Source organism: Gorilla gorilla, chromosome 8 (assembly GCF_029281585.2).
Source record: "Gorilla gorilla gorilla isolate KB3781 chromosome 8, NHGRI_mGorGor1-v2.1_pri, whole genome shotgun sequence".
Lineage (NCBI taxonomy): Eukaryota > Metazoa > Chordata > Mammalia > Primates > Hominidae > Gorilla > Gorilla gorilla.
Genome location: NC_073232.2, coordinates 93,169,426 through 93,194,680, shown reverse-complemented (window position 1 = coordinate 93,194,680; position 25,255 = coordinate 93,169,426). Strand labels below are relative to the sequence as shown.

General features: G+C 41.1%; 1 long non-coding RNA gene across 1 annotated transcript in view; it reads right to left on the bottom strand.

Annotated features, from left to right (window-relative positions):
* Positions 1–289: 289 nt before the first annotated feature.
* The window catches only part of LOC134759223 (uncharacterized), an 84,440-nt gene continuing 59,474 nt past the window's right edge, over positions 290–25,255 (bottom strand). Inside the window, exons 2-4 of the long non-coding RNA XR_010135255.1 lie at positions 15,017–15,095; positions 11,708–11,913; positions 290–967 (exon numbers count right to left, since the gene is read on the bottom strand). This is a non-coding gene — a long non-coding RNA (uncharacterized lncRNA). The remainder of the gene's footprint in view (positions 968–11,707; positions 11,914–15,016; positions 15,096–25,255) is intronic.

Genomic DNA, 25,255 nt, shown 5'->3' with positions numbered 1-25,255 from the left:
AGCTGGATGGACCACTGGAGCACGTATACATGAACTTTCCTACATGGGGGTCTCAGGGTAATTGGACTTCTTATATGGTCACTAAAGGATACCAAAGAGGATGTACTAAAAGACAGGAAGGGCCGAGTGCGGTGGCTTATGCCTGTAATCCCAGCACTTTGGGAGGCCGAGGCAGGTGGATCATGAGGTCAGGAGATCGAGACCATCCTGGCTAACATGGTGAAACCTCATCTCTACTAAAAAGTACAAAAAAAATTAGCTAGGCATGGTGGCAGGTGCCTGTAGTCCAGCTACTTGGGAGGCTGAGGCAGGAGAAAGTTGTGAACCCAGGAGGCAGAGCTTGCAGTGAGCTGAGATCACGCCACTGCACTCCAGCCTGGGTGACAGAGCGAGACTCCATCTCAAAAAAAGGAAGAAGAAACCTCCAATTTTTTAAGGCCTGGTCCCAGCAACCTGGACCATGGTCCCAGCAATATGGTCACATTTACCATTGTCTATTAGTCAAGCAGTCAGAAGGTCCATCTATATCCAAGGGAAAAGAACACAGACCTTGCCATATATTCTAGTAGGGAAGGGAGGAAAAAAAAGCCACTAAATACATAAGACGATTTGAGTTATGAAGAAAACTAAAGCAGTCAGAGGGATTAGGAAGTGTCAGGAAGGTAGGAGGGGTACTATTTATCCAGGGCTGTCATGGGGGTCCTCACTGGTTACGTGGCTTTCAAGCAGGGACTAGTGTGTCCAGAATTGGTGGGTTCTTGGTCTCACTGACTTCAAGAATGAAGCCACGGACCCTCGCAGTGAGTGTTAACAGTTCTTAAAGGTGGCGTGTCCAGAGTTTGTTCCTTCTGATGTTCGGATGTGTCTGGAGTTTCTTCCTTCTGGTGGGTTAAGTGGTCTCACTGGCTCAGGAGTGAAGCTGCAGACCTTCGCGGTGAGTGTTACAGCTCATAAAGGCAGTGTGGACCTAAACAATGAGGAGCAGCAAGATTTATTGCAAAGAGTGAAAGAAGAACCCTTCCACACCGGGACCAGAGCCAGTTGCCATTGCTGGCTCAGGTAGCCTGCTTTTATTCTATTATCTGGCCCCACCCACATCCTGCTGATTGGTCCATTTTACAGACAGCCAATTGGTCCGTTTTGACAGGGTGCTGATTGGTGCATTTACAATCCCTGAGCTAGGCACAAAAGTTCTCCACATCCCCACTAGATTAGCTAGATACAGGGTGTCAACACAAATGTTCTTCAAGTCCCCACCAGATTAACTAGATACAGAGTGTCGATTGGTGCATTCACAAACCCTGAGCTAGACACAGGGTGCTGATTGGTGTGTTTACAAACCTTGAGCTAGATACAGAGTGCTGATTGGTGTATTACAATCCCTTAGCTAGACATAAAGATTCTCCAAGTCCCCATCAGACTCAGGAGCCCAGCTGGCTTCACCCAGTGGATACCGCACCAGGGCCGCAGGTGGAGCCACCTGCCAGGCCAGTGCCCTGAGCCTGCACTCCTCAGCCCTTAGGTGGTGATGGGACTGTGCACCATGGAGCAGGGAGCAGCGCTTGTCAGGGAGGCTCCCTCGCGCAGGAGCCCAGGTTGGGGAGCTGGAGGGGTGGGGAGGCTCAGGCATGGCGGGCTGCAGGTCGGGAGCCCTGCCTGGCGGGGAGGCAGCTAAGGCCCGGTGAGAAATCGAGCATAGCAGCAGTTGGCCCAGGTGCTAAGCCCCTCACTGCCTGGGGCTTGTGGGTCGGCCAGCCACTCTGAGTGCAGGCCCACCGAGACCATGCCCACGCGGAACTCCCGTTGGCCCCAGTTCCCGCCGGCGCCTCTCCCTCCACACCTCCCAGCAAGTTGAGGGAGCCGGCGCCGGCCTTGGCCAGCCCAGAGAGCGCCTCCCACAGTACAGCGGTGGGCTGAAGGGCTCCTCAAGTGCCGCCAAAGTGGGAGCCCAGGCAGAGGAGGCGCCTAGAGCGAGTGAGGGCTGCGAGGACTGCCAGCAGGTTGTCACCTCTCACTGGAAGGAAATGAAATACAGCCATGTAGATTTTTGGCTTTTCTCCTAAGTAAAATGGGTAATCCTTGGAGAGTTTTCAGCAGAGGATTAATAATATAGTCTGATTTCAGCCGGGCACGGTGGCTCACACTGGTAATCCCAACACTTTGGAAGGTCGAGGCGGGTGGATCACCTGAGGTCAGGAGTTTGACACTATCCTGGCCAACATGGTGAAACCCTGTCTCTACTAAAAATCCAAAAATTAGCCAGGTGTGGTGGCACATGCCTGTAATCTCAGCTACTCAGGAGGCTAAGACAGGAGAATCACTTAAACCCAGGAAGCAGACAGAGGTTGCAGTGAGCTGAGATTGCACCACTGCACTCTAGCCTAGGAAACAGAGAAAGACTCCATCTCAAAAAAATATATATAGAGAGAGAGAGAGACAGAGAGAGAGGGAGAGAGAGAGTGTATCCGATTTTAATTTTAAAGCCATACTCTTACTGCTAAATAGACTGCAGGGGAGATAAAGGGGAAAGTAGGGATGCTAACTAAAAGGTTATTTTGATAATCTGGTCAAGAAGTCATAATGTCTTGGACCAGCAGTGGATATATTAAAAAGTGGCCAGTTCTGTAAAGACACTATGTAGATACAGACGTACCTACAAATATAACTTAATTAAATTTTTATCCATATATCATAGGGAATATATAGTTTATAAGTTCTTGGTAAGAAACCAATAATATAAACCAATAATATTTCTTTTTATTGAAGTATAGCTTACATTAATCTGTGCAAATCTTAAGTGAACCTTCATTTGCTCATTTTCACATATGTGTATGTGAAAATGTGTATACTTATATATGTATGTGTATGTGTATACTTATCACATATTAATAGAAGAGTCCCTCCTGGCCCTTTCTGTCAATATTCTCTTTAGAGATAATCACTATTTTGACCTCCATGAGTAAGGATTGAGCTTGTCTGTTTATATTCTTTATATTAACAGAATAATATAATATGTATGCCTTAATACCTGGCATATTTCATTTAATATTAGTCTGTGAGATTCATCTATGTTCCCATAAGCAGTGGGTTCATTCCTTCTCATTAATGTGTACTGTTCCATTGTATGAATATAGCATTATTTATTTATATATTAAAGATAGCTAATAGTATTTGCTGATGGTTTGAAAAAGCTGAGAAAGCAAACTAACACAGGAACAGAAAACCAAATGCTGCATGTTCTCACTCGTAAGTGGGAGTTCAACAATGAGAACACATGGAAACAGGGAGGGGCATATCACACCATGGGGCCTGTCGGGGGTAGGAGAAAAGGGGAGGGACAGCATTAGGACTAATACCTAGTGCATGAGGGGCTTACAACCTAGATGATGGGTTGATGGGTGCAGCAAACCACCATGGCTCGTGTATACCTATGTAACAAACCTGCACGTTCTGCACATGTATCCCAGAACTTAAACTGCTGAGAAAGATAGAAGTAATATTTAGCCTGAGTTGTTAGAAGGCTTGGAATTACAATGGAGAAGGCTGTAGGAGGAACAATTTCAGGTGAATGAGGTGGAAAATAGATCTGTTTGGAGCATGCTACATAGGAGATGCTTACTAGACACCAAGTGGAGAGGCTGAGAAGACAGCTGGATATGCAAATCTGAAGTGAGGAGATAGCTCTGAGATGAAGATACCCATCTGGGAGTCTTCAGTGTGTATAGATGTATCCAGACCTTGGGTCTGGACAAGATCTATCAGAGGGTGAAGGTAGCTGGAGAATAGAAGAGACTGAGGACTGAGCTCCTAGCAACATTGAAAGCTCAGGGAGGTGGATGAAAATACAAAGGACATAGAGAAGGCGTGGCTAATGAGGTAGGAAAAGAACCAAATGGTGTGTGAAAAGTAAAATAGGAAAGTGTTTTAAGGAATAAACTGCAGCAAAGGTTGCTGACAGGCCAATGACTGGGATTGATGTGACAAGAGCTGTCTCATTGGAGGGCTGGAGAAAATGCCTGATTGAACTCATGTGGAAGTAACTGGACTCCACCCAAAAGCCATGTGCTGTTCTTTTTTGGTAACAAGAATTCTAGTTTTATTTAAAATGTACCCAGTTACATTTTTCAATCTCTCTCTCTTCAACGTATGACTATATGACAAGTAATAAGCAGAGGTGTGTGGGGCATTCCTAAGAAGCCAACTAATCTAGCCATGAGGCACCTCATGCCCTTCTGCATTAGTCATATTTTTACTGTGATAATACTATGAAGCAACCCAAAAATACATCAATAGCTTACAACCAACATTTTACCTCATGCTTCTGGATTAGCAGTTTGGCTTAACTAATCTGAGCTGAGGTTAATAGGCTTGAATGGGTGAGCCTGCACTCCAGGCTTTGGATCAGATCTGGGCTGCTTCAAAACCAGACTGGAAGAAAAGCATGCTGTTCCCATTGGTAGGGCTGGAAGCTCCAAGAGGGCTTATGGAAACGTGCCAAGACTCCTAATACTTCCGCTCAGAACCTGTATGGTCACTTCTACCCATTGGCCAAAGATTTCGCACGTCTGAGCCCAAAGTCAGTGAAGAGGGTTATTACTCTCCACCCATTGTGAAGCCATTTTGAGGCAGAGGAGTGGGAGTAGGCATTATGAATACACCTTCTTTTGGTCATGCCTTCTATGCACTAAAACCCAATGTGATGGCTGGAGTACCAGCAGCCTTTGTGGACCATGTGACCTTAGAAGCACTAAGCTAAGATGGTAGAATAGAAAGGTGTATCCCATATGTCCATGGAGTCACCATACCAACCCTAACCAAACTACCTCTGACCTTGTTTTATGAGAAAGAGAAATTATGACTATCTTTTCATTTACTTTTATGTTGTATTTTCTACTATATGCAGTCAAACGTAATAGTGATGGACACAAGTGGGTTTAAGTAAGAATGGGAGGAATGTGTACAATACGTTTTTGAGGAGTTTTTAAATACAGAAGTACAGAGAAATGGGATAGTCACAGGAAAGGGTAAAGTAGTAAGGGAATGTTGTTTTTCACTCTAAGTTGGAAATATTACACCATATTATATGATGAGAAAATGCAGTAAAGAAAAAAGTGCTTAATACAACAGAGTACTTACTGAAGTTTTATCCTTCAATAAGCAAGTAAGAGTAAGCAAGAAGAGAAGGGATCCCGTACTTACCTTGACCTGTGGTACTAAAAGGTGCATTTGTTTTGACTTAAATCAGTGCAATCTGTACTGATTATATAACCTAAACTATGTGAATTCCATGAATATTTTCCAAGAGTTTTTCAGGTAACTTCCACACAGTAAAAAACTTTTTTGTTGTTGTTTTGTTTTCTTTGAGATGGAACCTCACTCTGTCATCCAGGCTGGAGTGCCGTGGTGCAATCTGGGCTCACTGCTGCCTCAGTGTCCTGAGTAGCTGGGACTATAGGCGTGCATCAACTAATTTTTTTTTTTTTTTTTTGTATTTTTGGTAGAGACAAGGTTTCACCATGCTGGCCAGGCTGGAAAAATGTTTTTATTTGTGGATTTTTGTATAAATAATAATTGAGTCTTTCACAGACATTAACTCCATCCCTCCTCACATTGTTTTTCATCTTCAAGTGAGAAAGAAGGAGGGAGGTTTGTATTGTTTTGGATTATATGAATAATCAAAAGATGGCCCAATAGCCTAAATTAAAAGAAATAGCTCATTAAATGGCATAAATCATCTTGCAAATAAAAAATGCAAGACACAGAAAGCTGATAAAGCAAGTAAAGAAAAATCCTATTTTTTCTGAGTCCCCTGTTAAAATGGAATTTTTAAACCCACAGATGTTCAAAGGAGGTAAAAATATATTTTCTTCTTTGATGGAATTGCTACAATTCCAAATATATAAATCCACCCACAGCATTAATTAAAGTTTTAAAAAATGTTCTCCCTCTGGTGTGAGAAGCATAGTATTTTTACCTGAATAAGCCACTTTTTTTCTTCCGTATTCTGTCATGTAAGATTCAGTATCCTTTTAAATACATATTTTCCCATAAGGAACAAGTATTGGGAGAAATATCAGAAATTACATTTGAGATCTGTTACCTTTGAGATACCCATTATCATTCCAATGGAGATGTCAGTAGGAAGTTGGATATATGGATCTAGAGTTCTGGTAAAGTTCTGGGCTGGAGATAAAATTTCTGGAGTCTTCAGCCTTTAGTATATTTAAAGCCATGGAGCATATAAGATCATCTAGGGATTTCATGTATGTAAACTACAACAAGGACAGATTCCTAGACTAAGCTCTGGAGCGCATTTTGAGGTTAGGAAAGAGAGAGAGAAAAAAAAAAGGAGCCTGAAAAGGAGCAGCTGGCAGTAAAGGGGGAGAAAACAAAGAGTGGGATCCTAGAGGCCAAGAGAAGTGTTTCTGAGAGGACGTTTGTGTATTTTGATAACTCAAGTAAAAATGGAGAGAGAGCATTGGATTGTGCAAAGTGGAGGTCATCTGTGAGCTTCACAAGAGCACTCAGAGTGGACGCTTGGAGGGAATGCTTGTTTGGAGTGAGTTCAAGAGAGAACTGAAGAGAAATAGAGGCAACTGGAATAGATGATTCTCCCTAGAGCTTTTCGGCAAATAGCAAGAGAAAGAAATTGAGTGATGAGGTCAAGGAAGTTTTGTTTGCTTTTTAAACTGGGAGAAATAACAGCATGTTGCTGCATTTATAGGAATGACCCAGAAGAAAGAGGGAAGATGACGCAGGAGAGAGATGGGAAAATTCCTAGAGGGATGTGAGTAAGAGAGGATGGGATCTACTGCACAGGAAGAGAGCCTTGTTTCAGCTGGAAGATGAACAATTCATCCAGAATGACAAAAAATATATAAAATATGTAGACACCTATGCAAGTAAGGAGTTAGATGCAGTGGTAGGAGTTTGTGGGAGCTCTTTGACTTATTCACTTTTTAAAAGTATTCTTATTCACTTTTCTCGGTATCATCAACTAAGTGAAGATAGGGAGAAAATATAGGAGGTTTAAGGCTAGTAAAGAAAGTAAGAAACATCTATCTAAGATAGTAGGAAGGAAAATTAACCTGGAAAATATGATGTGATCGCTTGGCAGCTTTAAAGGTACACTTGAGGTTGAGGTTATTGGTCATGGATGCAAAGATCACCTGGCAGCTGTAAAGGTACACTTGAGGTTATTGATCATGGATGCAAAGTGAGAGCAATGAGCATGGTTCCATGTTTTACTACAGCCATTTCAGATGTGGATCCAGGTCTGGGAGGCATTTCATCAGTGGTTTTACTGAGCAGTATGACAAACTGAAAAGAGTCAAGAGAGTTGAGGCTGTATGCAAGAGAACCGTTGAGTGACTGACCACAGAATTGAAGCTTAGCTCATGAGGGAGAGATATGAAGATGATAATGAATTGAGGGTCTAGGTGGACACTGAAATTACTGAAGCCAAGTACTAAAAGGGATGAGCAGGGAAGCTGGTGGGAGATTTGTAAAGTGCTTGAAGTCACAGTTTTAGAGGGGATGAAGTTTTGGGGCAAGATCGTGGCTTACCACGAAAGTGAATACCAATATAGGGAAAAGGACAAGATCACTAAAGAAAAGGTTAGGTAAGGCACCACAAGTCCAAGGAATTGGAAGGATTATCCAAGTGTGTGTTTAAATCACCAAAAATTACAATAGGAGTAACAGACAGAATGACAGTGACTGGAAGTCAACACCTTCATGGACATGACCTGGCAGCCATAGATGGCCACAATGAAGATGAATCCTGGCCGGGCAAAGTGGCTCACACCTGTAATCCCAGTACTTTGGGAGGCTGAGGCAGGTGGATCACCTGAGGTTAGCAGTTCAAGACCAGCCTGGCCAACATGGTGAAACCCCATCTTTACTAAAAATACAAAAATTAGTCAGGCGTGGTGGCAGGCACTGTAATTCCAGCTACTTGGGAGACTGAGGCAGGAGAATCACTTGAACCCAGGAGGCGAATGTTGCAGTGAGCTGAGATCATGCCATTGCATTCTAGCCTGGGCAATAGAGCAAGACTCTGTCTCAAAAAGAAAAAGATGAATTCTGATTGGCCAATCCCATAGTCTAATGTTGACATGCAAAGCTCAGGGTTTTTATGGAGGAAGCAGGAAGAATGGTAAGAATTTGCCATGAGAAGCAGGAAGGACACTTCCCCACCTTTGAGGTCCATGGTTGTGAAGACTGTGTGAGGGAAGGGAGCCACTTTTGGAAGAGCTGCCAGGAAGCAGGGTCCTGAGGCAAAGGCCAGGCTTGAGTTTTAACAGGAACACTCTGTTCATTGTGTTTAGAATGAACTGAAGTCAGGCTACGGGTAGAAGCAAAATGACAAGTTAGGAGGCTATTGCAATAACATAAGCAAAAGATGATGGAGGTTTATCCCAGGAAAATGGCAGTAATGCCGTTAAGAAATGGTCAGATTCTGAATATTTTTCACATATCATATTATACTGCATCATTGATTTTAAGATGTCCCACTGTTTTATGTGCCACTAAGAAAGAAAACAATGCTACCAGTTAAACAATATTATTTTTTATCAATTTTAAGACACATTGAAATCTCAGATATTAAAATATGAAAATGTACATCTTAGAATTGATGAAATATGGTATATTGGTTAAATATACTACTGTACTGAGGAAGAAACTCTTTTTCCAAGAAACTGAGAATTCCACAAACTGAATTTCAGCATCTTTGAAAGCTTGCTAGAAAAATTCACCAACAGCGGTTTGAGGAAAAGCAAGACTGTTTCTGTTAGCTGACCTCACTTGATACATTTTGCATGTATTTACTAATTGGCTCCTGGCAAGAAATAACTCCTTGTTGTTTGGTATGTCTAATAGCCACAAATCAATTTGCTTATCATTTGCATCTGCATATACTGCTTGTTATTTGCAGTTCATGGTCATGTCTGATCATTATGGGAAGATGGCTCAGAATTATCCATGTTGTGAATTGAACCCTGTCCCTAAGTGCCAAGTTAGAAGTCTTATATTTGTGCACCCATTTTCTCCCATATTGTTGGGAATAAGTGAAGGGGTAGCCTGCCCCTCCACACCTGTGGGTATTTATAGTCGGGTGGGATGAGAGACTGAGAAAAGAAATAAGATGCAGAGACAAAGTATAGAGAAACAACAGTGGGCCCAGGGGACCGGCGCTCAGCATATCAAGGACCTGCACCGGCACCGGCCTCTGAGTTCCCTTAGTTTTTATTGATTATTATTTTCATTATTTCAGCAAAAAGGAATGTAGTAGGAGAGCAGGGTGATAATAAAGAGAAGGTCAGCAAAAAACATGTGAGCAAAAGAATCTATGTCATAATTAAGTTCAAGGGAAGGTACTACGCCTGGATGTGCACGTAGGCCAGATTTATGTTTCTCTCCACCCAAACATCTCAGCGGAGTAAAGAATAACAAGGCAGCATTACTGCAAACATGTCTCACCTCCCACCACAGGGCAGCTTTTCTCCTATCTCAGAATTGAACAAATGTACAATCGGGTTTTATACCGAGACATTCAGTTCCCAGGGGCAAGCAGGAGACAGTGGCCTTCCTCCATCTCAACTGCAAGAGGCTTTCCTCTTTTACTAATCCATCTCAGCACAGACCCTTTAAGGGTGTCGGGCTGGGGGACGGTCAGATCTTTCTCATCCCACGAGGCCATATTTCAGACTATCACATGGGGAGAAACCTTGGACGATACCCCGCTTTCCAAGGGCAGAGGTCCCTGCGGCTTTCCACAGTGCACTGTGCCCCTGGTTTATTGAGACTAGAGAATGGCAATGACTTTTACCAAGTATACTGCTTGTAAACATTTTGTTAACAAGGCACGTCCTGCACAGCCCTACATCCCTTAAACCTTGATATTATACAACACATGTTTTTGTGAGCTCCAGGTTGGGTCAAAGTAGTTGGGTCAAAGTGGCTGGGACAAAGCTACAAATTAACAACATCTCAGCAAAGCAATTGTTTAAAGTACAGGTCTTTTTCAAAACGGAGTCTCTTATGTCTTCCCTTTCTACATAGACACAGTAACAGTCTGATCTCTCTTTCTTTTCCCTACAAATAAGACCTCTGAGTCACAAAGAAAACAAGCACTCAGACTGAGAATGCCTCAGCAAGGCAAATTTACTTCCGCAGAAGGGTGCATCTCACATATGGAGCAGTGGTGAGAGCACACAGAACAAAGGAAAGCAGGGGTTTTTAGTATCTCTAATGCAGCTTCTGCTTCTGTGTCTTTCCCCTATTGGCTAGGGTTAGACCACACAATCTAAACTAGTCCCAACTGGCTAAACATTTAAACTTTCTTAGATAAGGTAAGCACGTAAGGGAGGTGAGAAAAGAGAGAAGGAGGGTCATTTACAGGAGGCGGCAGGGAGTAGGAAGGTAACCTATTCCCTAATAAGGAAAGGAATGTGGAGTGGGGTTGTAGCAAGTTCAGGCATGCCTAGGCATATTCCGACAAGTTGGGGCACAGCAAAAGCAAGGGGTATTTGGAATTATAGGATAGAGAATGGGGAAACTGGATAAGCTGTTTGAAAAGGGAACCTAGCTGGATCTAACACATATTATGTCAAACTGGCACATCTTCCTCACTGATTCATAATCCTGGCTTTGCATTTGAAACACATTGGGGTGCTTTTAAAAAACATTCTGGGACTCCATCTCTGATCAGTGTTTTTGAAAACTTCCCAGGTAATTTAAATATACAAAAATACACAACGAACCTTGAGAACCATTGGTGCAAAAGTAGTTTCCTCATTAATAAATGATGAGCTTTGATGTGTTCAGATCAAGTCGCTCAATGTCATATAGCAGGCATCAGAAACGAATACGGAGTACAGGAAGTTACAATGTGTTAAAAAAAACTGTAGAGTATTATCTTAAGTTATATCTATTGTATTTTTGAGTGTACACATGTCAACAGCCACAGATCAATACACCTATAATTTCCCTCTGCATATATTGCTTATTTTATTTTGCTTATTTTCCAGTTAATGGGTTTTTTGTTTTTGTTTTTTTGAGACGGAGTCTCGCTCTGTCGCCCAGGCTGGAGTGCAGTGGCGCGATCTCGGCTCACTGCAAGCTCCGCCTCCTGGGTTCACGCCATTCTCCTGCCTCAGCCTCCTGCATAGCTTGGACTACAGGCGCCTGCCACCATGCCCGGCTTTTTTGTATTTTTAGTAGAGACGGGGTCTCACCATGTTAGCCAGGATGGTCTTGATCTCCTGACCTCATGATCTGCCCGCCTCGGCCTCCCAAAGTGCTGGGATTACAGGCGTGAGCCACCACGCCCGGCCCAGTTAATGGTTTATATCTGACCATTTTATGGAAAGATGGTTCTGAATCATCATGGTGCAAATTTAACCCTATCACTGTTGAATACAGCTTATGTGTGTGTGTGTATCTTCATACATACATATGGCATATATACCCATACATATGATGAAGGGCTATAAAAAATGTTATGAACCTTAAATGCTCAAGATTACAGGAGATTTGTTGTTGTTTTTTTTTTTTTAATTTTGAGATGTTGTCTCACTCTGTTACTCAGGCTGGAGTTTAGTGGAGTCATGATAGCTGACTGCAACCTCAAACTCCCAGGCTCAAGTGATCCTTCTATCTCAGCTTCCCAAGTCAATAGGGCTACAGGCATATGCCACCACACCTGGCTAAGTTGTTGTTGTTGTAGAGATGAGATCCTGCTATGTTGTCCAGGACAGTCTGGTCTTGAGCAATCCTGCTTTGGACTCCCATGGTGCTGAGATTACAGGTATGAGCCACCTCACCCAGCCTGCAGGACATTTTAATTTTCTTCTCTTTTGTCTTCATTTTCTAGATGTAAATGCATTTTCTTTGTAATAAAAATTTATTCTGAAACAGCAAAACCTATTGATTAGAGAAAATTTGGAAAAAAAATTATAAGAAAATGGTTCATAGTTCTATCACTCAGAGATGACTACTTTGTGCATTTTGGTTCATTCTTTCCAATTCTTTTCTGTGTCTGAGAATGTGTATACAGAATTGAATTATACTTACATGGATTTTAAAAAATTTTTGCCTATTTTTCTCTTAAATTTTTTACCATATCATTAAACATTTTTACAAAATATACATTCTAAATGAACTACATAGGATTATATTGTGTGAATGTATCATTATTTATTCAAACTATTAAACTAAATATGTTATATAAATATGTAGAAATATAGCATCCAATGTTGTTAAGAGTGCAGTGAAACAGTCATTTGATTCTTTTCTGTTGGTGCAAAAGTTCTAAAACCTCTAAAAAAAAAAAAAAAAAGGCAGGCAAACAGTGCCTATCAAAAGCCTTAAAAATGTGTACATGTTTGGCCCAAGAAGTCCAATTCTAGGAATTCATACAAATGCACACCATTTGCATGGGAAGAATATTTACATTTAGGGAAAGTGATATGTTCATATTTAGGCAAAATATTGGAAACAATTTAAAAGCTAAATAACAAACCCTCCACCTCCCTGCCCCACCTTCACTCCTGGTATTTAGAAATTATTCTCTTGAAGTTCTCCTGCCTCCTGTTTCTTTACCATTATTAGTATATGTGCTAGAGTTGTTGGCAGGGCTTATTTTAAGACTCAAACCTTTCAAAAGACTGTCAGCTGGTAGATTTCTGAATTTAGAATATGGGCAAATGACAACTTTTTTCCTGGGTTTAGGCACTAGCTATGATTCTTGGACAATGGAGCAACCTCCATGGACATTTTATTTATTTATTTATTTACTTACTTACTTACTTACGAGACGGAGTTTCGCTCTTGTTGCCCAGGCTGGAGTGCAATGGCACGATCTTGGCTCACCACAACCTCTGCCTCCCAGGTTCAAGCAATTCTCCTGCCTCAGCCTCCCGAGTAGCTGAGATTACAGGCATGTGCCACCACACCCAGCTAATTTTGTATGTTTTAGTAGAGATGGAGTTTCTCCATGTTGGTCAGGCTGGTCTTGCACTCCCGACCTCAGGTGATCTGCCCACCTCGGCCTCCCAAAGTGCTAGGATTACAGGCGTGACCACCGTACCTGGCCTGCTTTTTCATCTTTGGTGGTTTCCAATGCCTTTAAAATGAAAGACTAAAATCCTTAATACGACCTCTCACACCCTCCTGGCACCTCCAGACACTTCTTAGGGAAGCTTCATATGTTTCCTCACACCCTCCTGGCACCTCCAGACACTTCTTAGGGAAGCTTCATATGTTTCATGCCCTCCTCCCTTGGGGACTTTATTCCCCATGTGACTGTAAAGTCCCCAACCCTTCTTCAATTGCTTAACCCCAGCAATCCTTTAGACTCTTTCTGGCCTACACAGCGAGGTCATTACATACTTTCTTGTAGCATCCAGGCAGAGACAAACCATAGTGTGATGATCAGAGCTGGCAGGGAATGTGATTCCTTCCAGAAACTGAAAATCACCCAGTATCGCTAAAACAAAGTAATTGAAAAGTGGTCCTGGGTGATCTTACAGAGTGGGTTTTAAGTACTGCTGCAACATGGTCAGGTATATATTAAAAAAAAGAAAAAAGAAAAAAACTGTAACTAACTTCCAGGAGGCAGAGAATGGAAAGAAGAAAAAGTAGTGCAAGAAGATTGATGCAGAAGTGAAAATGTCTTGGCCTAGGCCAGTGGTGGTAAAGGTGAAAAATGAACAAATTCAGTAGATATTTAGTGGCTTCTAGTTAAAGATGACAGGTCCAGTGCATCCTGCCCAGCTAACATGTCTCCCATTGCCAAATAAGGATGAAAGAAATTTGCCATGAAATTGATGGTGTTTAAAGTGCATTAAAGATGGGAAGTGAGAGGCTCAACAAAGTAGAGAGGTCATTGAAATTCTGGAAGACAGAAAGTGAGCATGGTATGTTGTATCCTTTTACCTTATTGCCATGTCTTCCCAAGTGAAGGCAACAAAAGTGGGCCCTGCAGTTAGTTGTACATGCTTTTAAGAAATATTGAAGTAACTCGGTGTGACCCAAATGAATTACAAATTGCTAAATTATCAGATGATGTCTTTATACCACTCACACACCAGCTCTCTTCTGAGGAGGTGGTGGTCCCAAGACCTTTGTACATACAACCTATGTTCTTCCTCTTTGCCTGGAATGTGTCCCCGCCACCAACTCTTTAACAACCTAACTCAAATTCATCACTCATGCCTCAGCTGAAACATCACTTCTTCAGTAAATCCTTCTCTCTCTCCCCTTCCTGAATTGTTACCCTATTAAAACCCCTAATCACAAGCTTCACTTTTCCTTCAGAGACCCAGCACAATTTGTAATTACATATTTTCATGTGTATTTGTTCATGTCTTACTTAGAATACAAATTGCATGAAAATACAGAATATGTCTATTTTTTACTGCTGTATCCCTTATGTCTTGGAACACTCAATAAATATTGAATGAATGAAATGTATAAATCAAGAACTGCCAGGCCATGGTGCCATTTGTAGGAGTTAGGCTAAGCAAAACAAAGGACTTTAAATGTCTTCTGTGTAGAATTTTCTTTTGGAAGAAAGAAGGGTTGTTTCTCATTTTCCAACAGAGCTGCATCAACTGCTGCAGTCAGCTGGACCTATGTTGTTGTTCTTCTGACTAGGAAAAGGTCACCCTCTTCCCCATTAAAAGGCCAAACAGGTTTTAAAAAAAAAAAAAAATGCCATGAGCAATAAATACAGTCTAGCTAGGCCTTAAGCCAGAGAAGATCAAGGGGGCAATAGCTTGGGAGATTAGCGAGCTACCTGCCTTAGCAAGCAGAAATGTGTGTTTTTATCTTGAGTGTCCTCTGCTTGTATCTCTTGAAAACTTCAACAAGGGGAGCTGTGAAGCAGGTGGCTCTGAGATTTCTGGATGGAAATCCTGGCTGTTTCACCATATAAATACAGTTAATAGCTCAGATAATTTGGCAAAGTGAGGTGAGTTAATGATAAGAGGTTAAAAGATGAGACACTAACCTAGGTTACCACAGTGCATTCATTTCCAAGGCTAGCATGCTTACACAGCAAGAACACCATCCTATCTGGTTATCAGCACCTGTGAAAAGTGAGATTCATCAATAAGGTCAGCAAAGGTACTTGGGGGAAAAAACAAGACTTTTTGTTGGCCCCATGCACTGGTGGAGGAAAACATTTTTGCTACCCCAGATTTTCCGTCAACTTATTCTTAACCATGGATGGATGACCAGCATAAGGAGGGCTACGAATCTGCTGTAGGTTATCTGTAATTTTTTTTTGAGATAGGTCTCTATCATATAGGCTGGAGTACAGTGGTGCAATCACAGCTCACTGAAGCCTCAAAACTCCTGGGCTCAAGTGATCTCCCAGGTAGCTCAGACACAGGTGCACACCATCATGCCTGGATAATTAAAAAAAGAATTGTAGAGATGGGGTCTCACTATGCTGCTCAGGTTGGTCTTGAATTCCTGGCCTCAAGTGATCTCCCTGCCCTGGTCTCCCAAAGTGTTGGGATTACAGACAGGTATGAGCCATTGTGTCTGACTCGTTATCTATTAATATGGAATTTTTCTACTCTCATGACAGCTGAGGCCGTGTCCTGGAAAAATCCAAAACAAGATAGAACTGGGATTCCAGAAGCAAAGAGATATTGTATTATTCAGGGTTCTCCAAAGAAAGAACCAATAGGGGGTTTGTGTGCATGTGCATGTGTGTGTGTGGAGAGAGATTAGGAAGGCTAAGAAGTCCCCCAATCTGCCATCTGCAAACTGGGGACCCAGAAAAGCCAGTGGAGTGATCCAGCCCTGTGAGGCAGGGGAGCTGATGGTGTGAATCCCAGTTTGAGGGCAGAAGAAGATGAGATGAGATGTCCCAGCTCAAGTAGTGAAGCAGAAAATAAAGGGGACACATCCTCCTTCCTCCACCTTATGCTCTATGGGGGCCCTCTATGGATTGGACAATGCCCACCCACACTGGGAATCATCCAGTGCCCAGGGCCATCTGCTTTACTGAGTCTACCAATCAGTGTGAATCTCATCTGGAAACACCCTCATAGACACACCCGGAAACCATGCTTAGTCTAGACACAAAAAATTAATCATCACGGTATGAATAGGAGGGGAAAGGTATGCAAAGGGAGGGATGGAGAAGAAATAATAAATGGTCAGAAAGGTGAAAGAGAAGCTGTAATTGGAGCCTTGAGCCCAGCCACTGTCCCAGACCAATGCCAGGGGCTAGTCAGTGCCGTGTGTAAGTGCACCCTATCTGAGGAACATGAGCTGCCACTTCAGTTCCCCTTCCAAATCTCATACGAGCAGCTCTTGTGGCCAACCTTCACCTGGAACCACAGAGGGAAGAGAATTCTGAGAGATGTATTAATAGCTCCACCTTTGCTAACTTGGACAGCTCAAAACCTCCACAATTTTCCCAAAATGATTGACAGTTACATCCCTTCAATCCTCCATCTCATCACTTTCTGCTTTGTCCAAAAGATAAATTGACTTAGTAGCTACTTGTTTTCTATCAGAATGAAATACATTCCAATTCTCTTTTCAAAATTTATTTAATGAGTACCTTCTATCAGTACACTGTTTTTGCAGTTTTGTTTGAATCGGGTCATGGAGTAGCACAGTGTCGCGATGGCTTTCCCCTGTCAAGCGCGGACCCTTCTGTAATGCACATTTTTGTTTTCTTGGGTGGGTGGGTGTTGGCTAAGCAAGTTCATATCTCAGTTCAATTCCACTTCTAAATTCTGACTGTAGGCACAATTCTAGGAATCCTTATTGCTATCTTTCCATTATCACTTTGTAATTTTCTAATTTTCAGAAAACTTCATTTCAAATCATCTGCACACAGCAAACTCATCAACTCTCTCTTTGGGAGAGCTCAAATTGCATGCTACCCATAGTCTATACACACTTTCTGTAATTAAGAAATTGTTAAAAGTGAATAATAGATAATTGAATATAGACAATTTTCCCCTTAAGTTAGACACTGTTTTACAGTGTGATATAATTGGGGGAGAGGGCAGAATTGGGACACTTCATATTTATTTTTCCTAATATTATTTAAAACTTAATAAGATTTTCCTGGCCTATTTATTTCATTTCAGGAAAGTATATTTCAATAAGTAAAAAGAAGCTTAGTAAAAAGTCAATTGTTTACATTCTGCCAGATCAACACATTGTGAAGATTCTTTTGTGTTTATCCATTATTATGGTACATAAGTGTCAGATATTCCAAATTATACTTCTAAAATTACACAGCACCTGTGCCACATTTGTTTTCTTCCAATATTTTTTAGCATGACTCAAAATCATATGCTCTGGTTAACACTTTTCTACTTAATGTCATTGAAGATTTCATTGGAAATAGTTTCCTAGAGCCCACAGATGTTTTATTCCTGGCCTTTGACTTCCAGGATTAAATTTCAGACACTAAGCTTTCTTTGTAGAATCAGTAATGTGTTATCAAACAAAACACTCATAACAAGTAGATTAAATATTTCTGAAATAGGAAACAATGATTTGAAGGAAGGAGAGCTTAATGCAATTAAATTGCAAACCTTATGTATGCTTCTAGACCATGTACCAGGCCCTTTTTCCATCTTCCTGAACTACTCACAGTCTACAGGCTCTTGGAAGTTAATAAATATTCATCAATAATTTATGACATCGGGCCCACTCTACTCAGCATCTAATACCCTTGGATGTTTACTGAGCAGCCAACATCAGTGAAATTTTCATCCCATGGCTCAAATGGGTTCCCTGCCTCCAGGATCTCCTCGCTGCAACCTGCCCTGTGTCTCAATATTAAATTAATCTTTCTGAAGCCCTACTTTTATATCACTCCCTTGTTTAAAAGTATGTAAGGTATGCTCTTTGCCAGCTGGGCCAAGTCCAAATCCCTTAATGTCACTGAGAAGACCTTTCATATCCTGGCCCCGTCTCCTGCCAACCACCTCCCCACCAGCTTCTCCCCCCGCTCTACTGCCAGCCAAACCCTAAGGCAGCTAGGTCTTCAAATGGGTCAGGCATGCTCTGTCTTCCAGGCCTTTGCTCCAGCTATTTGTTGCTTTTAACAGCCCCTCACTCAATTCCATGCCCTGATTTCCTTTGCCTAGGTATTTTCTGTTTAGGAAGACATCCCTGGATCTAGTTGACTGGTTGGGCCCTCTCTGCTCTGTGCCTCCCTAGCACCTTGCACTTCCCTCTCTGTGGTGGCTGGATATGACTGCTCAAAGATACTGGGTCCTAATCTCTGGAACCTGTTGATTTTATACAGAAAAAGAGTCTTTGCAGATGTGATTAAGGATCTTGAAGTAGGAAGATTATTCTGGATCATCTATGTGGACCCTAAATGCAATCACGTGTCTGAATAAGAGGGAGGCAGAAGGAAATTTTACACTGAAGAGGGAAAGACACGCCTAGAAGAAGAGGTGGTGTGAAAACGGAGGCAGGGATTTGTCACAAGCCAAGGGATGCCAGCAGCCACCCAGGGGCTGAAAGAGGCCAGAGACAGACTCCCCTGAAGCCTCCAGAGGAAATACAGAGCCATAGGACATCCTAATTTCCACCCCGTGATACTGATTTCAGACTTCTGCCCTCTGGGACTTTCACAGAACAAATTTCTTTTAAGACCCCAAATTTGTGGTAATTTGTTGCAACAGCCTCAGGAAACAAATATACTATCACATCTGTATCAGTCAGGAGCCCATCAGGCAGCAGATGGCACAGGTGAGGGGAGGTAGAAGTGCTCCATGGCTTATGACACCAAGTTGCCATCACTGCTTCTGAGGGAGCAAGAAAAGAGAGCAGTTACCAGAACTCAAAGATGGGCTGTGTGGAGAGGGCTCCCCAGTAGGAGCCATGGCCTTCAATGGAAGGACATGGCCAACTCAAAGTGACCAGGAGAAGGACAGCTGGGGAACAATTGTCCCAGCCTCATCCTCCCTCCACTCTTGAACCTCCCAAGAAGCCACGGGCAAGGGAGTCTTTTCCTGCATTTCACAAAAGTCAGAGCACACAGCAAGGTGGAAGGCGCTGGTGGAGAGTGGATCATTAGGGGAAAACAGATGACGTCCTGCACAACATGGATTGTTCTATTCTATTGCAATTGCTCATTTCATCATCTGATTCTTCCACTCTGCTTTAAACACCATGAGTGTGACTACCCCATCTGCCCTCTGTATTATGAATGCCAGTGCCTGGCACAGTGGCACGGTGTCAGGCACAGACTGGGAACTTTATAAATACTTATTTAACAAAACTAATTAATAACATACAGACAACAGACTCTCCACATAGGATCTAGTCTTCCATTTCTGGTCTCATTTTCCATGATTTCCCTTCATGAAACTTTTGCTGGAACCCAGAATGGACCACAAAATAAAACCCAACAAGCTTCACTTTTTCCCCATCTCCGTACCTCTCCTTGGGTCATTTCCTCTTCCTAAGCCACCATCAACACATCTACGGAATTTCTATTACACTTTGAAGATCATCTTATATGCTACTTCCTCCATTATGTCTGTCTGGCCCACCTAGTCAAAAATGATCTCTTCCTTCTTGGCACTCTTTCAGGTCTTATTTGTATTTCCCTTGAACAAGTAACATTTTATTGTTGTGTCTTGTTGATATGCCTGCAGTGTCATAAGTCAACTTGAAGACCACAGTTCCCTGCAGAGCAGCCTCTCAGTCTCATATTATGAATCCTAAACAGGATTTAGCCAATGACTTTCAGAAGTCAGTTCACAATCAACATTGTTGAATAAATAAATTAACTGGAACCTTTCTGGTAATTAGCATTTCATGGTCACTTATTTATCCCAGTCTCTCCTTGGCTTTGCTACTGAAAGCAAAAAGAATCTTTGAATGTCGATTCTATTTCTTTCAATAACAGTGGTTTTATTATTTAATAAAAGCGATGCAAGAAAAGGCTTGCAAACAAAGTTTAGGTTCTTGCTCTTGACTTAGTAGTTAATAATCCATAACAGTACTGTGTGTTTTATTGTGAAGCATCATTACAGCAGATTTGCCCCAGGGGTGGTGGGTGGTAGAAGTAGGGGCAGTAACAGATCTTTAGGACCACTCTGGCATCTCTGGGGTTTGCTTGAGGTATGAATTTACCAGTTTTTGGCATTCCTCAGAGCAATTTAAAACCGCATTTTAGTGTAACTGTGTATAAAAAAAGAAAACAGCTATTGGGATTCAAAGGAGTGGCATATACACTAACTGAGTTCTATGACATTTTAATAAAAGTTATATTAAAGGAACAAATACCAGACTCAAGAAGGCTAAAATGACATATTCTGCCACAAAGTGAATATACCTCTTAATATCAGAGTAAACATTGAAAACAATCCTTACCCATGATTACCAGGAATATTTAGCAATATTTATGATAGTTTATGAAATTTACTGTCTCATTTTACTATAGTATCACCTTAAAAGAGAATATAGAGCTGACTATATCTCCTGAAAGACTATAAAGAATGGTATGAATATTAACATATTGATTTTATTGCTGTCAAAAAATAAAGGCATACTTTCACACATAAAAGCTATGTAGTTCAGTAACTCTATTTTGCAAATGACTGCAGCACCATAATGACATCCCAGAAAAACTCGTATTTGAATGTCTTTCGAAATGTTTAAGCTCTTTAATATTTGAATTGCTTATAAATGTTTATCTGTGTTGTGTTTTCCTTCTGAAACCTACCAAGCTTACTTTGTTGCAATGCATAAGTCAATATTTGCATATGGATGTGGGTAAACACAGCTTTGCAGTAGATTCATTTAGATGCAATGGGCAGAATAAACTATATATTTTCTAAAGAAACCGATTCTCTTGGCTATTCACTTAGGGCTCAAAAGCAAATGAATGTTCAATGTTTCACAGCTATTTAAGCCAGTGGGGACTTAACAGCTAAGTTTCTAAAGAAAGAAGAAATAAACTGATTTTAAAAGGAAGGACCTTGTAAACTTACTCAGAACTGAAGTGGCCCATTCTTTGAGCATGGAGGCACTATTCACTCTACTTTGCAAGGCCTTGTATGGGCCCTATTACTGAATTGGGACTTTTATACCCAGCAGCCAAAGCATCTTCTGGGTCCTAAGATAACCTAGATAAGACCAAGTTGATGCTGGCTACTACTAAGTTAACTCATCAAATTAATTGCAAGGAGAGTAAAATGGAACACCCCAAACTTATGTAGATGTATATAGATTATAGAAGCCTCTCCCCCTAATCTTCATTTGTTGTGGTACAAATGGGCCCTCCATACATTGCAAACTAGCCTGGATTTCTGAAATGAAGGCTTCCATCTTCCTTCTGAAGATTATAAATCACTTAACATTTAAATACGAGTGCATAATCTCAGCTGCTATGCCCAAGAATAATACAAGGGACTAGCAGAGATGTCCTAAAACAATTAACTGTTAAAGGGAATGAGCCAAAGGAACACCTATGTCTGAGTCTCAAGCTCTGGCATCCTAAGATAATGGCAAACCCCTAGCAGCAGAGGAGAGAAGGAGATTTCCAAGGTTTCCTGCTTGACCCATAATTTCTTCCATTTTGTGTTACTATTAGACTTCAGGATATGTAAACAGGCACCAGGAATAAATGAATATGTACAGCAAGAGAGATACATATAGATAAGTAGTAAATCTAAGTATACTTTCTTTAAAAAGGCAAAAAAGTGAATTCCACACGAAGGAACTCCCCAGCCTACTAGTGGAAGCAACACATGAGCATTAGGAGTTACCAGTTTTTGTTCAGTGGAGAGAAGCAATTCCAGATGAGTGATCAGGCAATGCTTCACAGAGAAGATAATGGAGGTAGGCCTGGGAACATGAATAGTATTTGGGCTTATAGACATAAGGAGAGACTGCATTGCTGAGAGTGTAAATCACATCATAATAAGGCGATGAAGATGATGATAGTGTAGTTATTATGTATCGGTTAACAAACTCAGGTGTGCAATAAATATTTTCTTTATTTTTCCTAAACCAACTTATGACCACAAACTCCTTTGCTAGGCTAATGGGAAATACGTCTTTAATCACTCTTAAGCCTTCAATCCTTTCACCCTAGGGTTATGCCAAAGTTCTAAGGCCTGAAAACTTCCAAGGTATCAAGGGTACCTCTTTAGTAGTAGGTCCCCTACCCCTACTGATACTTGCTTGCACACTGACTGTCTTTCCCCACATGGTCTCTTGAGGCTCTCATTTTGCTATTTCCTTCTAGGCTTTTGATACAGTCTCTGGAGTGGCTAGAATTAGCCTGAATCCATTCCTTCAGGTCCCACCATTCCTCCAGTCATTACATGGTGGGAAACGGTAGGTTTCTACTGCCTGTAAGAACCAGACTCTCTGCTACCTGAGACCCTCTCTTTGTCTGCAGGCATTCTCTCCTGTTCTCCTCCTTTCCCTCAGAGGCCTTCCTGAGCTCTTCAAACACTCTTCCCCTCAAAAGTCACAGTCTATGTGAAACAAAATCCAGAAAGACTTAACTAAAATCTACCTCCATCTCCTCCCCCGGATCCTGATAGGAGGAAGAAGAATATAAAGGAAAACATGATAAAACTTAATATCTTAATAAAGTGTCTGCTATCTTACCTGGTATTTACTAAGCATTTGCCCACTTTCTGCCCTGCACGTTCTCTCAATCAATCTTTTTGGCACATATCAGGAAGATACTCATCTCCACTTTACAAATGAATGGTGTTAAGTAACTTGCCCAAGGCCTCACAGCAGGTAAATGACAGAACTAGGAGGAACCTGGCTTCAGAGCTTGCACCTGATGCCGCTGCACCCACTGCCTCCCCTGGATATGGACAAAGACGAAAAAGGGAGTAATCTCAAGAGGTAAAAAACATACCAGAAAAGTAAAAAATATTGGATAATTGAAGGTAAACTGCAAACAATAATGCTAAGGACAAGGTTGAGGGTAAATTGTGAAAATCTTAATTAAACAGCCTTTGTTTGCAGGTGACAAGATTTTCTGTGAAGATCTGAAAGAATTGACCAAAAATACTTATGAAACTAATAAATAATTTTAGCAAGTTTGTAGGATATAAAGTTAATTTTCAGAAGTCAACAATGTTTATATGTACCACCAATGAACAAGTGGAACTTGAAATAAAAAACACTGTCATTTACATTGGTACCCCCAAAAATAAAGTACTTAGGTACAAATTTAAGAAAACACGTACAAGATCTATATAAGGAAAACTATGCACTCTGATGAAGAAATCCAAGAACTAAACACATCAGAAAATATTTCATGTTTAAGAATAGAAAGACTCGGCCAGTGCGGTGGCTCAAACCTATAATCCCAGCATTTTGGGAGGCCGAGGTGGGTGGATCACTTGAGATCAGGCGTTCGAGACCAGCCTGGCCAACATGGTGAAACCCTATCGCTACTAAAAACACAAAAAATTACCCAGGTGCAGTGGCTCGTGCCTGTAATCCTAGCTACTTGGGAGGCTGAGGCAGGAGAATCGCTTGAACCCAGGAGGCAGAGATTGCAGTGAGCCGAGATTGTGCCACTGCACTCTAGCCTGGGCAACAGAGCAAGACCCTGTCTCAAAAAAAAAAGAATAGAAAGACTCAATATTTACCAAGATGATCTATAAACTTAATGCGATCCCAATCAAAATTTTAGCAGCTATTTTGTGGATATCAACAAACTGATTCTAAAGTTTATACAAAGAGACAAAAGACCCAGATGATCAATACAATATTGAAGAAGAAGAACAAAGTTGAATAATTGACACTACTGGACGTCAAAGCTTATTATAAAGCTACATAAATCAAGACAGGGTGATATTGGCAAAAGGATAGACAAGTTGATCAATGAAACAGAACAGCCCAGAAATGGACCTACATAAATATAGTCAACTGATCTTTGACAAAGGATCAAAGGGAATGCAATAGAGCAAAGATAGTCTTTTCAACAAACGGTGCTGTAACAAATGGACTTCCACATACCAAAAATGAAACTAGACACTGACCTTACATTCTTAACAAAAATTAACTCAAGATGTATTATAGACTTAAATGTGAGATGCAAAATTTTAAACTCCTAGAAGATAATCTAGATGACCATGAGTATGGCAATGACTTTTCAGATACAACAGCAAAGGCATGATCTGTGAAAGAAATAATTGATAAGCTGGACTTCATTAAAATTTAAAATTTCTGCTCTATGAAAGATACCGTCAGGAGAATGAGAAGACAAGCCAGACTGAGGGAAAATCTTTGCATGAGACCCATCTAATAATGGACTGTTGTCCAAAATATACAAAGAACTATTAAAACTCAACAATAAGAACATGAACCCAATTTTCAAAATGAGCAAAAGACCTGGACACCTCACAAAAAAAGGTATACAGATAATGAATAAGCATATGAAAAGATGCCTCACATCATTTATCATTAAAGAAATTGCAAATTAAAGCAACAATGAGATACCACTACACACTTATTAGAATGGTCAAATCCAGAGCATTGACAGTACCAGAAATGCTGGAGAGGATGTGGAGCAACAGGACCTCCCATTTATTGCTGGTGGGAATGTAAAATGGTACAGTCACTTTGGAAGATAGCTTTGGTACTTTCTTACAAAATTAAACATACAGTAGTTGCCCCTTACCCATGAAGGATACATTCCAAGACCCCCAGTAGATGCCTGAAACCTCAGATAGTACCAAATCCTATATATACTATGTTTTTCCCATATATACATACCTATGATAAAGTTTATAAATTAGACACATAAGAGATTAAAATTAAGAACTAATAAAAGTGAGCAATTGTAGCATTAAACTATAATAAAAGTTGTATGAATGTGGTCTGTCTCTCTGTCAATATCATATTGTACTACTGTACTCACCTATTTTCAGACTATGGCTGAACTTGGGTAACTGAAATCATGAGAAGCAAAACTGCAGATAAGGGGAGACTACTGTAGTTTTACCAGTGTGATTCTGCACTTACGCTCTATTGTATTCACCCAGGTAAGTTGAAAACATGTCCACACGAAAACTTGCACAAAAATATCTCTATCAGTTTTATTTATAATTGCCAAAACTTGGAAGCAACAAAGACGTCCTTCAGTAAATGAATAGAAAAAGGGATATTCTATCATCTGGTGCATGCTGACAATAGATTATTATTCAGCACCTGAATAACAGATTATTATTCAGCACTAAAAAGCAATAAGCTAACAAGCCATGAA